Source organism: Rhipicephalus microplus, unplaced genomic scaffold, assembly GCF_043290135.1.
Source record: "Rhipicephalus microplus isolate Deutch F79 unplaced genomic scaffold, USDA_Rmic scaffold_15, whole genome shotgun sequence".
In the NCBI taxonomy this organism is placed as follows: domain Eukaryota; kingdom Metazoa; phylum Arthropoda; class Arachnida; order Ixodida; family Ixodidae; genus Rhipicephalus; species Rhipicephalus microplus.
The window spans coordinates 17944297-17953027 of NW_027464588.1; the positions used below are offsets into that span (position 1 = coordinate 17944297).

At 41.4% G+C, this 8731-nt stretch overlaps 1 long non-coding RNA gene across 1 annotated transcript; it reads right to left on the reverse strand.

Annotated features, from left to right (window-relative positions):
• Positions 1-282: 282 nt before the first annotated feature.
• On the reverse strand, positions 283-5752 carry LOC142784693 (uncharacterized). The gene is made up of 3 exons (XR_012888731.1): positions 3652-5752; positions 2936-2980; positions 283-2383 (listed from the first exon to the last, which is right to left on the reverse strand). It is a non-coding gene; the product is annotated as an uncharacterized LOC142784693 (long non-coding RNA).
• Positions 5753-8731: the final 2979 nt, after the last annotated feature.

Sequence of the window (8731 nt, forward strand, 5' to 3'; positions counted from 1 at the left end):
CAACGCAATGTGTACGAGATATGCCATGTAGAGTAGCTATGCTCTAAACTAATCTTCGCAGGTTCGTTCCATTTTACCCAATTTCTTGCCCATGACTGTAGGTTGGTAAATAAAACAACTTCTTCGAACAAACATACTCTGTTTAAGGTTACATTTATTTTTATGCAGTACAAAACAAATTGAAATGTATAATGGCTCAAAAGAGAAATAACTAGAAACAAATTCAGCCAAATCATTACCAAACTTACTCACCAATGATAAACAGATTCTCATTTAAAAGATACATAAATACATACATGCATACATACATACATACATACATACATACATACATACATACATACATACATACATACATACATATACGCACACACACATATATACATATGTACACCCATACATACATACATATCCTCAGGTGTAAATATAAAAATGAATGGCTATGAAACAACAATTCTAATACACTCATTTTGAATATACTACTGAAAGTAACTTACGAAAGAAATCCACCGGCACTGTTATGTCTTAACACGGTGTTTCTCGAACCATCTCGCAAAAGCTTGTTGCATAGTTTTCCGCTGCTGCCCAGTGACAAGCAGTTTTTATAAAAAAACACAAGAATAAAGCCCTTGACAATGTCATGCTAAAAAAGGGCTGTGCATCAATATTTTGTACATGTCTGCAATATCACTCTGTGTATTTTATAGCTTGGCTCATTCACAACCCACTAACAAAGCATGTTACGACACTTGGGCTGAAAATTGGCACAGCACGAGTAAATTCCAGACAGTACATGAATAATACATTTATAAGCTACTAAGCTTCTTGGTGCAAACAGTGTTTATATTGACAGCTATAGGTGCCATTTCGTTTCCCCAAAACACTTCTCAAAAGTAGAATCAACCTTATTTAGCTAAAAGTTTCTATTGTGGCGCGTCGTGATGGCTCAACGGTGGAAATGACTCTTTCGGCCAAGAAAACAAAGACCAATTATTTTTCCAGTTCATAAATTCACCCCATGCTAACATTGAGGCAGCTGGTAGGAGTGCTTTTGGAGAAAGGAAACCACCACATTCCCACCAGTTGTGGCCTTTGGTAGGTACTTCACTTGGACAAAAATGATAAAAACATTCCTCAAGAAGACTTCAAAGTTTGCACATCAACACAGTTCCCATACAGCTGTCTATTAGTCTGCTTGAAAAATATTGAGTCTACTGGTGGGCAAAGACTGTGCACTATGTGAGGTGATGCTCCAGTGCACTGCATGTATGTCTTGCTGCTGGCCTCAACTGCGATGTTGCTCAGCACATATGTGTAAAATAACAAGTAATACTATGCCATTGCAAAGTAATTATGTGTCATTTGCATGAAACAGGGACCACAATAAAAGAACATAACAATATTTGCCTTCACAAAGTTCAAAAAATGTAAATAAATTTCCACAGAGTTTCCACAGTTCATCTGAGGATAGTATTATTGGTTGTAAACACATTCTTACTTCCACTAACAAACTATTTTAAGATGCCAGATTGAATATTAGAGTATACCAGCACTTTTTTAGGGCTAAAAAATTGTACAGGCACCTAGAAAAACACAAGTGAATGCATGCTATAGCTACATATAAAAATAAATACTTTTATTTCCAGTCTGAGTAGAGCTGCATAGATGATAAGTCACTTGCATTACATTATGAACAAACCTATCCGAGCAAAGTATACATTTAAAGAGTTACACAGTAGATAAGTAGACTGTTGAAGGACGGACAGGCAGTGGGATAATACCCAAGCACTAAAATCTACTGTTAAGATATACTTGGAGTAGTGATGATCCTTTTCCTTCCAAATAAAATAATCTACATAGATTGACTTCCCAGAGCTTATACACTCATGGCATCATTGGTTCTATACAAATGAGTGAACACTGAAGGATTACATCGACTAAGTACATGATTACTGCATCCATGGCTTTACTTCTTGTACTACAAAGAATGCAAACACAGTTATCATTGGCGACCATGGATGCTGTGATTTCTGGCATGTAAATTTGGAGTCACGCAGGCACTTAACACACATGTTAAAAACTTCTGCTCAAAAATATTTGCCCACTAGCACTTCAGCAGCCTTTAAATTGGTGTCATTGTTTGGTATCTTCCATGCAAAATTTAAATAATTTCGAATACAAGCAAATGAACTGCTGAATAATGCACTGCTAAGAAGTTAAGCAGCAGCTGCTCCTGACATCACAATGCGCTCTTTCTGCTGTTGTAAACTTTTAGCAGAAGAACAGTCACTGGCAGTCCCTTTATACTTGTTGGTCTTCTGTGCTCTGTTCTTGATACACTGTACATGACCGTGGAGCACCGAACCCCTTGTTACTGCTGGAACTTAGAAAAATACAGATCATTGTTACAACCATGCTACATGCAAGAGTGTATAGTTGTCAATTATGTGCTCATATTTACAGATATTGTATTTTCAGAAGCCAATGACAAGCCTCAACACACACACACACACAAACAGTGAAGACTGAAAATATATTTAATAAGATACAAGCGCAAAACTACAATGTTATAGACGAAGGCATAAAACTTCTGACAGGCATAAAAAGCCAATAGAGTTCCTTCTATTTCGACATTACACTAGGTGCGAGAAGTAGACCACAAATAAGTTCACTAAGAAACACAAGTTAGACTGCATTACAACACAACAGCCAATGTTCATAACTTTAAGGCTGTCTGACATAACCCGCTTACCATACCGCATATAGGAGCAAATGGGCAGTCTAGAAGACACAAAGAACTTGTGGATTATGAGTGTGCTTGTTGCTAACATCTATTATTCTAAATAAAGAAAACCTTTCAAAAATGCACTTCATCAGAGGAAATAATCATATGCAACAAACACAACGAGCTCCTACAGGTGCCACCAACACTCACCATTATTGTCGATACCAGTGTCTTGTCGGATGGATATGCTGCGTCCTGCAGAGAACACCAAAAGTGCGCTCCATGACTTGGTTTGCATGTGTGCTAGCTGCATCACTCTGCTGCTGAAATAGGCTAGCCACAGACAGAAAAATGAGAAGCCAAGGCTTTGAAACACACTGAACGTCACCTTTAGAGATCAACAATGCATACTTAGGTCAGGTACAATTTGTAGAAAAATATATATCACTATGCAATCGTGGTGAACATGTTCGGCAGAAATACAAGCAACAGCGCTGAGAGAGAAAAAGCTACATTAGGTAAAAGATGAAGTTACTGGCCCTATGTCATCTGAGGCTTCTTCAATAGGTCTTTCTCCTTGCAAGTTGTGAACAGCCAGGCAATTTTCACCCACTTGCTATTTCCTTCCAGAGCACTTGATCCGCAGAGGGAGTCACAAGCTCGAGAGCTCAATAAGGAATCAAAGTATTTGTGCTCGTTCAAAAGCAGGACCTTTTCACCCTCAGATGATTGGAGCTTCATTCATATGTTGCAGGCTTTCAACTTTCAACATTCTCAATTATCTCACATTTTAGTTCGATAAATGTTGCATAAGAATTATGTGTGGGAATAATACAGGTATCCACTGCAAGCAATCATGCTTGGGTTTTCAATTTGTACAGAGTAAGTGGTGTTCACTTAATCGTATGTATTAATGAAAAACGTACCTTGGAGCCAGCCGTTAGGCAGTTTTGTGCCATCGAAGCTCCCAAGCAGATCTCAGTCCTTCCAGATGAGGCTGCCATGCATGCTTCCACGCCACATCCGCTGAATGATAACAGTCCCAGCAGTGACATAGGCTTGCACAGTTAGGAAGAACGTGTCCTTCCTATTTTTGTACAGGTGCTCTAAGTAATGATGAGGATTGATGTGCCAGAATGTGCAACCGATGCATCACATAACCTTAACAAACCAATCTCTGTGATCTGTGAAGAGCCAAAAACGAGATATTTACTTCTAATACTTATTTGAGGAACCTATCACTTCGTTAAAGTGACCACAATCTGCTATAATCACTTTGAAATAAACTGAAGCCTCATGTAAAATTTACGTACCGCAACATATATGTCCTACTAAAGTATAGTACTACCACAGTGGTAATCGTCTATGGAACTAATTTTCCAAAATAACATAAATTTTTAAGTGCAACCTGGCTCCTGAAAAATAAATTCACATTAACTTTCCAACTATCAAACGTGGTCAATCGACAGGCCCAACCTCATAATCAAACAAGAGCTCACTTGTATCAAATCACAAAAAAACTTTTTATGTATTTGCTCCATAATATATGTATGTATATAACAGTAGCAGTAAATTTTTCATGCTTCAACTTAGCTTAGAGAAACGTTACATCTGATGGGCTTAAAAACTTGCACACGTTATAGAACTGCGTGAATTATAGTACCGGTGAAATTTAGTTCTGCAAGGTGAACTCACTGATGGCAGCATTTAGTAGCCGTCGGTGTCACGAGGAACCAAGTACGGCCAACAGGCAAAGGGCATCTGCAGACTGGAAGCTGCCAATTACAGCAATGAAGGGCTGGCCAGGCGTGCACGTCCATTGATAAAGTGTAAGAGCTGGCCATGACCGGCTGTTGTCAAGGCTCTAGTGCCGTGCAAAACGATGGCCAAACGAATTCGGAAACCTGTAGTTAGGCAATATTGGCCTACAAGTACAACCAAAGCAAGGCACCGGTGAAATCTTTGCTTTTTCTGGGGGCTGGAGGATAACTTGACGTTCACGGGCTCTCGCTGCCACATAGAACTCTCAAGTTGTTACTGAAGAACAGTCTAGGCGCGCTTCCAAAGTAACACGATCCACAACAGAACGTAGAATCTCGCAGCTTTGGTTGATCACATCACAGCGCTAGGTCTGGGGGCCGGAAAGAAGCTTGACGTTCATGGGCTCTCGCTGCCACATAGAACTCTCAAGTTGTTACCGAAGAACAGTCTTGGCGCGCTTCCAAAGTAACACAATCCACAACAGAATGTAGCATCTCGCAGTTTTGGTTGATCACATCACAGCACTAGGACTATAGTTATCACAAAAAGGAGAAGTGACGACTTAACAAACAAAAGCACCAAGCTGCCCCACCACAACTTCGCCGGGCAAAACAGTTATCAACGCTGTCTTTCAATTTTCGGTCACATGCGAACAGCTTGTTCAAAAGTCTTGGAACGTCAACACAGCACCACTGTTCACAACAAACATCGTTTCACTCCCGAACAGTACATTGCTCTCAAGTAAATAGAAGCGTACGGGCTAACTAGTGGCGAAGCAAGAACCGAGCGCGTAGTTCATACGTTTCCGTACCTACTTGGGGTCCCACAAGTAACGTGTCAAAACGCTGTCAATCCGAAATGTCGCACAGCAACCAACTGAGAGACTGGAAAGTCAAGCCAACGAACTGTTACCGGCACACAAACACACATTGCAGGCTTCTCGAGTGTTAGTTGCCGTCGATACATCGACGCCGATCCCCGCTTGATAACCACACCGACGCACAGGCTTCGCTGCGCTTCACCGTACACCATTGCACTGCCGCAGCTTTCCGCACTGCTTACACACACCAAAAGAGCTGCTGTAATCACAACACATCCAGTCAAACGCTGAAGTAACTCGTGCGAGAAGCGTTTGCTGAAAGTCGCACCGACCGATATGCTGTTTACGACGCCATGTTGTTTTCGACAACTGCGCAGAACATAAGAGAGCTCTTAGAAAGTACTTGCACTATTTTCACGGCGTGAAAAAACTTTCTCTTATGTGTGAGGAGGGTGATATGACGAACAGGACAGGCGTGCCAGATGAAAGAATTGTTTTGGCAACGTCACGGAGTGAGCTGATGTAGAGGGTATTGCTTCACAACCAATCACAAGCTGTGCCTGTCGGCCAAGCCGTCGTCTGCTCGCGTTTGTCGTCTGCTTCGATCAGAGCATGCGACAAGGGATTTGCCTTCACAACGCTATTATTCTCAGATCAAGTGGTCGCTGCGTCGTACAAAATACATGTCAGTGGCTCGCTCTACCTTTGAATGATGTTTGTGCGCCAAGTTAAATGACTGGTAATTGACGCAGGGATGAATTCAGCCAAGATTTTCTCCAAAATCGTGATGGTTTGCATATATTCGGTGTCATACAAAGTTACTAGGGTCATTTCATTCCGATTGCTTGCCATATTATCACGGTCCATATCGGTGTCTGAACAGTGAAGGTCAAAATGCATAATTTGTTTGTAGTTCCATGCGTAATCACGCGCACCCCTAATGCGTTTTGGTTTACAAAGTACGCTTTGTTCCAGATCGTCCCAAAGTGTATCGACAGCTGTATTTCAAAGATCGCAACCACTGGACACTTAGAGCCAATGAAAGTACACTAGAGCACAAACTTTATGAACCACTCACTGAAAACTTCCTCTCATTTTTATTTCCAATAGCCTGCAAAGAATCTGCTCCCATTATCCTCTTTGGTGGTAATTTCCACCAATGAGGCAAGGGTCTCGAGTCGCACTTTTAATTGGATGAGATGGGGTGCAACGCAACACCATAACAAATAAGGTTCATCCTATGCCATGCCGCGTTAGAATGCACCGACCATTCACGTGTCACATTGGTTTTCATCCAACCACCAATCTTTACATGCGTAGTTTTATGCCATTGACGCCCAATAGAATTCTTCAATTACTGCGACTTCGAACTTATTGGACGATGGTGGTAATCAACACCATCCACTGCGTACAAGGGAAACAACACGCGAAGCTCAAAGCGCCGAAAGAAATAAAAACGCACCAGCAGTCATCAGGCAGCCCTTAATTAATAGGCGTGAATTAACTCAAAACCAGCCAGGGCACCAAAACATACCGCCGCGGCAGCAGGTTCTAAGCAGCCACATTGTTCCTAAGAGTGGTCCGGACCACTCTTAGAATTTTCTCTCAGCCATGTAGTTTTTACGCACAATTTCGCTTCGTGAATCCACTTACGAGCAATTTTCGGTGACGCAAGCAAATATAGCAACTGCATCACCATCGCTGACATGTTCCCGGGCAGTCACAGCGCGCTTTATTTTCAGCGGCCGATGTGACAACGATAGCCTCTTACGACGTTTTTTCGTTTCGTGAATCGACTTACGCAACAAAATTTATCTTGCGCAAAACTGTTTTCTTAAGTGAGTTTTGTGAATCCGGGCCCTGATGACCAGACGTGCTGCTTGTGTAATGGAGCGCACCCTGCAGACTCTGTTGAATGTGGCGCCAAAGAAAGAAAAATGGGTGTTCTAGAACTCACAGAACGCAGGCGTTGCTCTAGGAGAGAGGCGGTAGCAGAAATGCATGAAAGATCGAAAGGTTACGCAGGCATAACATCCCGGCAAACAGCGGCAACGGATGCATCGCTCGCAAAGTCGATAACTGAGGCTATTGAAAAGTCCACTGAAAAGGCAATGCAGCGTATGGCAGCTAATCTTTTTGAAGGCTTGGCTGATATGTTAACACAACAGCTGACACAAATCATTGGTACAGTTTCTGTGCAAAGTCGGCATTCGCACGCTCTGTTGATTTCAAGGGGTACAGAGGAGGAAAATCAGACAGTCAATCATAGATCTATCTCTCCGTAAGCAGGACCTTCAAAAAATAGAGTTCAGGCTGAGTCATAACCTGTGACAGATGATTAAGGAGACTTTACAGATATGGACACAGGATTTCTAAGAACTTTGAAACGTAACAAATCTCCCCCTTCTAAAATGTCTTCTCAGAACACAAAATCCAAGAAATACTTGTCAAAGAAAGACTTCTTTGAGAACCTTTCAAAATATGATTTCTTGAAAAAAGATATTCTGGATCAGGCAGTTTCTTCTGCCGGTATAGCATCAAAATAGGTTCCCTAAAAATTCTGCAGTGGAACTGCCGGTCTATTTGGTTGGCAACTAGAGATTTACAATATATTTCTTCGCAAGTTTCTCCCGACTTAATTGCCATTTAGGAAACCTGGCTTGCTAAGGGTAAAACATTTTACATGAAAAATTATCGAATAATCCGGCTGGATCGGCCGAGTAGAGGTGGCGGTCTGGCTTTTTTAATATCAACTAAATTTAGTCACAGAGACAAGACAAGATATCGTATCAGTGTATGGATACAAATTACGAAATTCTGGTGTTAGACATAACACTACCAGACTGCTCGCCTTTCTCTTTTGCAAATGTACAATTTCCTGCAGGCGTTCAAGACACGAGATGCCTCGATATCATGGTAGCTTCATGCAGAAAAGAAATAGTACTGTATGGTGATTTCAATTCACACCATGTGTCTTGGGGCTTCAAATCTGATTTATGCGGAAGACGTTTGTGGGAATGGACGCTTGATAATAACTTTTCCTGCTTGAACTCACACGTTGCTACATTTGTAAGAGGTAACTATAAATCGACTATTGATTTAACATTTTACAGCTCCGCTATATCCTCGTGGAATAAATTAGATTGTGCTACAAACAGTGACCACCTTCCATTACGTTTGAAATTAAGTTCCCGAGGTTTAGTTTGGCAGGGAAAGTTGGCTCATTCATAACATATGCTAAATTACAAAAAGACTTAAAATCTACGTTAGCTTTTCGCGAGGAAATGCAGGAAGACCTTAGGGCAATGAGTCTATGTGCGGTGTTGAAACGATCAATAAAAAATTCAACGTTTACTGTAAACTCGAACACAGGTGGATCTTTCAGCCCGTGGTGGAATCTAGAATGTGTCAGGGGGTATAGAAAG